Source organism: Elephantulus edwardii, unplaced genomic scaffold, assembly GCF_000299155.1.
Source record: "Elephantulus edwardii isolate Elephantulus edwardi_28Jun2011 unplaced genomic scaffold, EleEdw1.0 scaffold00027, whole genome shotgun sequence".
NCBI classification, from domain to species: domain Eukaryota; kingdom Metazoa; phylum Chordata; class Mammalia; order Macroscelidea; family Macroscelididae; genus Elephantulus; species Elephantulus edwardii.
The window spans coordinates 10,856,011-10,864,604 of record NW_006399777.1 but is presented as its reverse complement, the minus strand read 5'-3'; the positions used below and the strand labels follow the sequence as shown (position 1 = coordinate 10,864,604).

The following is an 8,594-nucleotide window of genomic DNA, read 5'->3' as shown; positions in this document are numbered from 1 at the left end:
TGCTGACCTTTTCTAAGCATGATGTCCCTCTCAAAGGAATAGCCTCTCCTAGTAACATGCCCAGAGCATGTGAGACAAATCTTTGGCATCCTACCTGCAAGGAGCGTTCTGACTGTACCCTCTCCAAGTCTATGAGATGCTTAGTACTCTTCTCCAGCATCACAGCTCAAAGGCATCAACTCTTCTGTCATCCTTATTCATTGTGTGGCTTTCAGATTGATAGGAAGTGATTGAAAAGACCATGGTCTGAATCAGGGGGACCTTAGTCTTCAGATTGGCATCTTTGCTCTTCAGTAATTTGGAGAGGTCCCTGACAGCAAACTTGTCCAATACAATACTCCTGATCACTTGACTGCTGGTACCAAAGGTGTTTATTATAGATCCAAGTAAGAAGACAATTTCAACCTATTCTCCATCTATCATGATACTGCTTTTTGGTCCAGCGGTGTGGACTTTTGTCTTCTTGGTGTTGAGATGCAATCAGTATTGAAGGCTGTAGTCTTCCCTGATGCATGTTGTTGTTGTTGTTGATTGTCGTCAAGTCAAGCACAACTCATAGTGACCCTATGAACAAAAGACCTGAAGCCTTTCTGTAACTGTTGGCATTTATCAAAGTTCATAGAGTTTCCAGAGGTATGTTGTTTAGGAAGTGAATGGCGTACATGTCCTGATTTTAAATGATTCCGTGTTCTTGTGCTCTGTTCTTGTACTAAGTGTCTCTTGGTCTAGGTATAGGTTTCATGCGAATATAATTAAGTGCCCTAGAATTCCCATTCTTCTCAATGTTAGTCATAATATGTTATGATCCACACAGTCAAATAACTTTGCATTCTCAATAAAACACAAATAGACATTCTTCTGGTGTTCTTTATTCTCAGTTATGTTCTGTAACTTTCTTTCTCTTCTTCGTTTTCATTCCTCTGTCTTCTTCTGTTTGCTGTCAGGCTGATATCGGCTTTACAAAATAGGTTAAGCAGGGCCATCTTCTGTATTGTCTGAGTGAGTTTGGGGAGTATTGGCATTCTCAAATGTCTAATATTGTTGTTGTGTCACAAAGAGTCAGCGCCAGCACATAGCTGATCCTCCAGTGAGTTTTCGGAAGCATTAAATCTCACAGGAAAATATTGTTCATCCTTCTCCTGTAGAGCAGCTTGTGGGTACGAGTCATGTGGCTTTGAGATTGCAGTACAGCTTTTATCACCAGGCATCAGAGTTCCCTAAATGTCTAATAGGATGTACCAGCAAAACAGTGTTGAGCCTAAGTTTTCCAATCAGCACTTGAGACCTGCAGTCACACATACAGTCTGACACAGATATATACAGACATGAATTACCCATGATCTGAACATTATAATCAGCCTATAAATTCAGAAACAGGGATATGAATTTGATTGACTTGTGGTCCAAAGATCAGTACATTTTTACGATGGTGAATGATGCTGCTGTGAACATTGGTGGACAAGTTTTCATCTGAGCCTCAAGATGAATTGTATTAGGAAAGTCGGCCGTCAGCGACCTCTCCAAAGTGCTGAAGAGCACAACCAACAATGTCAGGCTGGAGACTAAGGTGCGCCTGATACAGGTCATGGTCTTTTCAGTTACTTGCTGTGTTTCAGAGAGCTGGACAGTGACTAGGGATGACATAAGGAGAATTGATGACTTTGACCTGTGGTGCTGGAAGAGAGTATTGAACATACTATGAACTGCTAAGAGAACAAACAGGTTCGTTGTGGAGAGGATGAAGCCAGACTGCTCCTTGGAGGCAAGGATTCTGAAGTTTAGTCCGACATATTTTGAACATTTTATAAGGCATGATCAGTCCTTGGAGAGGGACGCCATGCTTAGGAGGGTGGAGGGACAGCGCAGGAGAGAAAGATACTCGATGGGATGAATTGATTCAGTGACTGGGGGAATGGGGATAGGTGTTTTGAAGACTATATGATTGGCATAGGATAGAGCAGGGTTTAGGGCTGTTGTGCATAGGGTTGCTATGAGTCACAGGTGACTTGACGGCACATAACAATAAGAAGAACAACATATTCCAAGCAATAGAATAGCTTGGAATTTCTATGTTCATCTTTTTGGGGAATTGCCAAACAGCCTTCCAGAGTGGTTGCACGGTTGTACAATCACATCAACAATGTATAAGAGTTCCAATCTCACCACATCCTCTCCAACGTTTATTACTTGCTGTCCTGTTAAACTTTGCCACTGCTACTGTTTTTATTTGCATCTCCCTTATTGCCGGTGATTTGGAGTATTTCTTCATATGTCTGTTGGCCATTTGAATACCTTCCTCTGTGAAAATTCTTTCCATGTCTTTTGCTCATTTTGTAATTGCACAACAATTGTACACATTTGTACACAGTATTATTCACCATCACAAGAACATGGAAACAGCCCAGATGTCCAGCCACAAATGAATGGTACATTCATACAGTGGAATACTACACAGCACACAGGAGCAATCATTTTGTAAATTACTACCTAGCATGGGAGGGACTGGAGTAAACTAACTCAGTCCCACAAGGACAAATACTGTATAAAACCATTGTTGTAGAATGAGTATAAGGATCCAAGGGGGGGAAGTTGGCAATAGAGGGGTGAGGATGTGGTGGGGTAGGGTGTTAATCATGAGTTTGTACAATTCAATGGGTGGGTGGGGTGAAGGAAATGGGAAGGATCTTTTGTGAAAAACAATGTATTCAAACTTTGTAAATAAATCAGAGTAAGATTTAAAAAAAAAATAAAAAAACAAACCAAAAAGATCAGTACATTTTTAAAGATCCCCAAGTAATTCTGATTGCACTTAGGGCTGTGAACCTCTGCTGTGCATGAGAATTAGAGAAGAAAAAGAAATCTCAACTAGAAAAAGAGAAAATTGGGAAGACTAGAAACTACAAGGAAATGAAAGCCTGATAGTGTAACTGAATAAAATATTCCAATCGTGAAATAAGGAACAGAATATTTTAAATAAAAAGCACCCAGCAGCATCAGGAACTACACTGACTATTTCCACCAGTTCACTTAATCTCCAGGTGTTCTTGGCTTCGTGACCTTAGGCCGCTTACTAGCGCTTTGAGACTTCTGTTTCCTTAACTACAATACAGCAACAATAATAGTATCTGCCTTATCGGGCGATGAGTATTAAATGAGATCACACCTATAAAATGCTTGGAAGAGTGCCTGGTCTAATGTAATAATTAAGATGCATCCATCCACCACCCATTTTTCAGTTTTTTTGCCTGGTGTTTACTTCGATTATGTGATGCTGGAAATCATGCTGTCAGTATTTAAATACCAGTGGGGTCACCCATGATGGATAGATTCACATAGAGTTTTTTTCAGAGTAAGATATGATGTTGTTATACGCCTTTGAGTCACTTGTGACTCATAGCAACCCTATGTACAACAGCCCTAAACCCTGGCCTATTCTGTGAAAATCTCATTGTCTCTGACACATTTACCCCCATTATCCCAAACACTGAGTCAATCCATCTCATCAAGGGTCTTCTTTTGCGCTGTCCCTCCATCCTCCCAAGTATGATGTCCCTCTCCAAGGACTTGTCCCTCCTTGCAACATGCCCAAAGTATGTCAGAAGAAGCTTCAGAATCCTTGCCTCCAAGGAGCAGTCTGGCTTCACCCTCTCTTGGACGAACCTGTTTTTTCTCTAGCAGTCCAGCACCACAGCTCAAAGGTATCAACTCTCCTTCTATCCTCCTAGTCATTGTCCACCTCTCTGATGCAAGTAAGATATAGAAAGGGGAAAAGCCTGTCAATTTACATAAAAAAAATTATCCAATAAAAACCTGCTGCTGTTGTTTTTGACTACTGTAGAGTCAGAACCACAGCTGATCCTCCTGTGGGCTTTCAGAGGCTGTTAACTACACAGGAAGAGTTCTGTGGTTTGCTTGGTTTTTCTTTTCTCCTTCTCCCATGGAGTAGCTGGTAGAAGTGCGTGTCTCCGGTATTGCAGTGCCACTTCTTAACACTAGGCCACACGAGCTCCCTGTCAGAAATCTGTGGATGAAAATCGCTGACAGTCATGGAGATGGCACGAGGCCGGGAACACTTAGTGCTTTATTACATGGGACGTTTCCGTGAGTGAAAGCCAACTCCCCAGCAACTAACAATAATGACAGAAGTCGCCCTGCATTAAACTGTGCTTCGTGTTAATTGTTAAATAAATCAAGTAACAAGAACATCCTTGACAACACAAATTACTATCCAGATCTAAAAGGCGTGCACTTTTTGGTAGAGGAGAGTGGGGAATAGAGAGGATATCATTTGAAATAGCTTAATGTACTGATTATTCACTTCTAACACGAATCCTCATTTACGACGATTAGCTTGGAAGTAGCTTGCTCACATCTCCTCAGTGTTTGGCATAAACTCAAATTTGCCACAGAGCCCTGGAAACTTCACCCATCTGTGTAGCCACACCATGGAATAAACCAGAAGGAGGACTCCATGGGTGACCACTCAGTTTTGGCTTCCTTAACCCTTTCATGGCCAACAGGACAGATAGTGACCAACTACTTTTTCTACCTTTGGGGTTTAGTGGGAAGCTGGTATCCCATTTTTAGGAAATCCACAATTAACACCCTTGGTACCAGCAGTCAGGAAATAAGGAGATGTATTGCACTGGAAAAATCTGCAGTTAGGGACCAGTCCAAATTATTGAGGAGTAATGATGTCAGCGTGAGGACTAAGGTGCTTCTTTCTGATCATTTTGCTATGCATCTGAGAGCTGGACAATTAATAAGGATGACAGAAGAATTGATGCCTTTGAGCTGTGGTGATGGAGAAGAGCACTGAATAGCCCATGAACGGCCCAGAGAAAGAACAGATATGTCTTGGAGAGGGTGCAGCGGGAGTGTTCTTTGGAGGCAAGAATGATGAGGCTTTGCCTCATATACTTTGGGCATGTTGCTAGGAGAAGTTATTCCTTGAAGAAGGACATGATGCTGGAAAGGATGGAGGGTTGGAGAAAGAGTAGAAGACCCTCAACCAGGTGGACTGACACGGTGACTGCTGCAATGGGCTCTTGTGTGTCAGGAAGGGTGAGGATGGTGAAGGCTTGAACAGGGTCCAGATCTTTTGTTCAGAGGGTCCTATGGGTGTTCCTCCACTCAGCAGCACCTACCAACAACAACAGGAACCCAGTGGAGGATTGTTCAACTGCATGAATGTGAAGAAAGGAAAGGAAGTCCCACTCCAACACACAACACCCTTTGGAACATATGTGTCCCACTAATTGTATCAAAATCTACATTACCTGACTTTCCCCCATTTAATTCAAAATGCCTTTCATTACTGAACCATATGATTTCAATTAAAAAAAAAAGTTACAGCATAAAATAATTCAATCCTAAAATGGATAAACATCAACTTAGCTTCATTTTCAGGATTCCCTGATCTTGTGTTATTTTCATCTTGGAGTGAAATAAATAATGAAATCTGTAAGTATTCACTTGTGCTGAAGATAAAATGCCATCTTCTGAGGGTGAAAGAGTGAATTAAATAAGGTCTGGCAAGCACATCCTTTGACATACACTCTCAGTTTTAGTTGCCACCATCGTTATCTTTATAATAAGCCAGGATAAGACCTGATCATGAAGAACTTAATATTCCTCATAAAAAGAATGAGAGCTTTAACCTAGAAGAAGGTTACATCCTGTTACCTCAAACAGGTCTCCTAAAGCTACATGGTAAAAAAATTTTAATATATTTATTTTTATATATTTATATATTTTATGTATTTTTTTAATCTATCTTTTTAAATATAGTCTGTTTGTAGCTTATCTTCAAGGTTCATGGACAGTAAAGGAATATAGAGTTTGCAATCAGAATTATCTGGCCATTTCACATGTTTGATCACATTTTGTATTATAGACTCACACACACACACACAAAACCAACAAAAACCAAAACAACCCAAGAATTTTGAGGAGTTGCCAAATGGACTTCCAGAGTGTTTGTACCGGTTTGCAATTCTACCAACAGTGTCTAAGAATTCAAATCTCGCCCTGGATGCCGGTGTGACCGCAGCCCTAAATGTGACGCTCACCTTTGGACTTCTTAGGCAGGGAAACAAGGTGGGAGCATCCTGGGGAAGAAAGGAGAGTCGGAGCTCCCATTAAGAGGATCTCAGAGGAATCACCACACTACCCTGGTCTACCAATGCTCTCTCCCATCACCGAGTGCATCCAAGCATACCTGCCTGGTCACCCTGGAGACGCTCTCCCAGTCTTCCCAGGGTCAAGGTAGGACCATTCTCTACTAGCCCCAGCCGGCCAGGCCAGTTCGCCAGTCATCTGTGTCCCAAAGCTGCAGGCTATCCCTCCAAGCCGCCCAGGATCTGAAGGGACCACCTCTGGACCCTACTCCATTCAAGGACAACACACCATTTCGTTGCTCCATCTGGCCAAGCTGAACCAGGGATCAAGACAACAGTCCCACTTTGCCATGGCAACCAGAGCTGAAAGGCTATGGGGCAAGTTTGGATGCATCTAGTCAAAGCACTCATGAACTCACCCTTCCAAATAACGTAATTAGCTGCATAATCGGGCCCCAGGGCGCCTACATTAACGAGATCTGTCAGATGTCGAGGGCCCAGATCAAAATTGCCAAACCAGTGGAAGGCTCTTCCGGTAAGCAGATTACTCTTTCTGCTGCCAGTATTAGTCTGGCCCAGTATCTAATCAATCCCAGGCTTACCTCTGAGAAGGACATGGGGTGCAGCTAGAAGAGTGTAGGTTCAACTCATAACCCCTTTCTGCTATTTTCCCATGATCCAACTGTAATTTCTGGTCAGAGATTGAAGGTTGTAAATAATTTGTAAGTGTTCGGTTTCTACACAATTTTATCACTTGCTAAGAATTTTAAAATGACATTTTCTGTTCAGCTGTTAATGCTGGGATCCATATTTAGTTTTCTAAGCTTTCCCCTGTTTTGAGTTTTGTTTGGGGTTTTAGCTCATGCATGAATCCATTTTCTGTTTGTCGATAAGAAATGTAAGAGTGGAATGTTAATAAGCTTCAGTTTAGTTCTGTCAAAAAGTTAAAAATTAAAAAATGGATTGGTTTTTAAAAAAAAAGAATTCAAATCTCCCCACATCCTCTTCAACATTTATTGCTTGCTGTCCTGTTAAAGTTTGTGGCTGTTATTGGAGTGAGATGTGGTACCTCATTGTGGTTTTGATTTGCATTTCTCTTATTGCCCGTAATTTGGAGCATTTCTTCGTGTGTCTCTTTGTCATTGGAAATCTTCCTCTGTGAAAATTCTTTCCATGTATTTTGCCCATTTTGTAATTGGGTTATCAGTCTTTTTCTTGTGGAGGTCTGTAGAATTCTGTAAACCTTCATTATGAGACCCTTGTCTGAGATGTCATGGCCACATATTTTGTTTTCCCCCAGGCAGTAGATTTTCTTTCCACCCTATTGGAAAAGTTTTTGATACACACAGGGACTTAATCTTTAGAAGGTCCCTTCATCATTGGTATCCTCTCCTGGTACATTTGATACTGTACTTAGCCTATATCTGACAAATCTTCTAAGTTTGGTCTCATTTTGTCTCTCATTATTTTTACCATTTTGGATTTTACCCCTAGGTCTCTGAATCACCTAGAGTTGATTTTTACGTGTGATGTGAGATATGGAAATTCTATATGGCCCAGCTCCAACACTGCTAGGAATACACTCCAGGTAAAATAGAACTGAGACACAAACGAGATTTATACATACATATTCATAGCAGCATAACTCACAATACCCAGAAAATGAAAACAACCCAAATTCTCATCAACAAATTAATAAATTGAAAGAAATTGTGATGCATTCACTTGGTGCAATGCTATGCAGCACTCATGAACAATGATTTAGAAAAATACTAAGGGACGAAAGAATATTATACTGAGTGAACAAATTTGATTTTGTAAGAATAAATGCTGCATGAGAACATTATTGTAAAAATAGAAGGATAGTGAGAAAAGTGCAACGATGAATGAATGGAAATCCAAAGTCTCTGTAAAGTTTCATTTAAGTTAATTAAAAAATTAAAAAATAGAAAGATAGTAAGATGTGTATAAAATTCCAAAGGAGGAAGAGGAGGGAGCAGGCACGATGAGGGCGGGGGGAATCACCAGGTCTCAAGAGCTTGGTGGGTGGAGGGAGGAGGTGAAGGAATAGGAAAGACCCAGTGGGGACCTGAAAGTACGGGGTAATGGTAGGCATGGATCAATGGGGATTAATTTTATAAAACAGGAGTGGAATCCACTTCCAAAATAGCTTGCCTCTGGAAACTGTGAACTTGGAGAAACGAAATGTCATAGGGTCACTATGAGTTGCCTAGGACTCGACAGAATTTAATAACAACAGTAACAACATGGAAATGAATTTATGAAACATAATGTGAATAAGGAAGGTGCGAGACACAATATGTGAACATAAGAATGTATATGTATTTTGTATGTAAACCACACAAAATAATTTTTAAAAAGCCTTGAAGCCATAAAAATCACTAAAAAGATATGAAAACAATTTTTTAAGAGTTGTTTAAACTGCAAAAAGAAGAATATTCTTATATTTTATTT

General features: G+C 40.7%; 1 pseudogene; it reads left to right on the top strand.

The window, feature by feature from the left end:
* The window catches only part of LOC102845787, an 80,093-nt pseudogene that overhangs the window by 21,017 nt on the left and 50,482 nt on the right, over positions 1–8,594 (top strand).